Raw genomic sequence first — 2,209 nt, forward strand, 5'->3', positions numbered from 1 at the left:
AACCGACAACTGACAACTGGCAACTATCAACTGGCAACTATCAACTAGCAACTAGCAACTATGCTCCAACTAGAGACTTGGCGGCTTGTACGAGCACACGACCACTAGCTGATCAGTCTAGTGCCTACCGAAAGTCCTTACTACCGAATCCCCAGTATAGTAAATCCACACGCAGGTGATGCGTCATTCAGCACTATACTCAGCAAACAGTAGCTAACTGGATCCAACCACAACAAGGTTGACCTCTCTGAGCTGAACCTAACAACAATAGGTTCTAACAGGCAACTACAACTTGTGCACACAACTGTTAAGAAACTACCACTATGAACAACTGTCCCTACGACTAGCATGGCAACTCTACAATGATCATTATTACAACATATCTACTAAGCATAACAACTAAAACAGTATAACATAGTAGCACAACTTGCTACTCTATACTACACCCGGAGATAATCCCACTCATCGATTACCAGCAATAGAAGGCACTCAGAATTCTAATCTTACTGAGCCTTCTCTTCGTCCTTATCACCTGAGAATAGACAAAACACAGTCAAAATCATGTCTTGATAACAACTCAACAACAAGACAACAACACCAATAGTAAAACCAACACTTAAACACTTTACAATTGGTCTGTCAACCGTACGAGTAACACCATCACACGAACGTTTAAGAATACTCAACCGTACGTTTGACAACTCACTCGTACGTTTGGTCTATGACCAAACATCCAACAATGACTCACATGATTCGTACGGTTCACTACACGAGTGACCAGTGACTCGTACGAGTCACATCTCAATCGTACGTATTATCACAATCAAAATATAAGCTCCCATCACCACTCACACGCACGGTTCACCACACTGTTGACTACCTCAACCGTACGAGTGAAGGCTCACTCGAGCGAGTGATGAAGAAAAGTAGCAACAGCTATTTATATGGATTTCAAACTAAAAGCACAACATCAAATATCAATACATACACTAAATCAACACCTACAAACATGTAATCACTATATGATAAGTCTACATCATAATTTCAACCCATAACGACACTCAAAAGCGTGCAAAACAAGGCATACACCCTAAAACCCCTTTTTCTGATCAAAATAAATTTGATCCAGTTTCTTAAAAGTTTACCGTTAGAAAATATTTTTCATTACGATTCCAACGATACTTGATTCATCAAAAACGGAGCTACGGTTAGAAAGTTATGACCAAAACAAGTTTCCACAAAATCTGACCAGGTGTCACACGTGTGACTGAGGCCTCACTCGTGTGAGTGAGCCCTCACACGCGCGGTTGACCCATCAAAAGTGTGGTCACTCGTACGAGTGACCTGTCAAAAGTGTGGGTGCTGATGAACACCTACAGCTCGCTGTTTTCGCATTTTTTTACCCCAAAACATGATTTTTTGCTCAATCTGATCATGAAACCACTTCAAAAACATCATATAACAACTATATAACATATATCTAACATCAATTAAGCATAACAAACACATTTCATGAAGATTCAAGCATCAAAACTCACTTTTTATTCAAGAACACAAAAACCCAATTCTTAAGAAATCAAACAATGATTCAATCTTACAAACCTGGATAGATGATCACTAAGAAGTAACAATTCAATCCTTAAAGCTTCTTGATCCAATTCCACACTTGAATTAGATTAGGGTTTGAGAGTGATAAATGTTAGGTACGGTGTTCTTGATTTAATTTTGGGAAAATGGAAGAATAGTCTGGAAACAGGCTTATAAATGGGTTAAAAACCCATACCCCATAACACACGGGTATTTACCAGTTATCTAATATCTTTCGTACTCCATTAGGCGGCCCTAACGGAGTCCAAATTCAACAAACGAACCTGTTCTGTGACCTTTGTCACAAACTGGTCTCAACTAAACAACCAAATAATTATAAACACATAATTATTAAAATCACTAATTACACCATACCCCAAGGGTACAATGGTCATTTCATCTAGGCCCAAAACGTAGGTGTTACAAATCTACCCTCCTTAAAAGAGATTCCGTCCTCGGAATCGGGTCAACTATGGTCAACAAACCCAAAAATTGTTACTCGAACCGCCAAAACACACGGTTAACTTTATCGATCTTATCCCCAATACCGACGATATCCACCACAATTGCATAGGGAAATGAGATTCTTGACGTCAATACACTCCCGATACAAAATAACTTG

This window comes from Rutidosis leptorrhynchoides, chromosome 2 (genome assembly GCF_046630445.1).
Source record: "Rutidosis leptorrhynchoides isolate AG116_Rl617_1_P2 chromosome 2, CSIRO_AGI_Rlap_v1, whole genome shotgun sequence".
NCBI classification, from domain to species: Eukaryota; Viridiplantae; Streptophyta; class Magnoliopsida; order Asterales; family Asteraceae; genus Rutidosis; species Rutidosis leptorrhynchoides.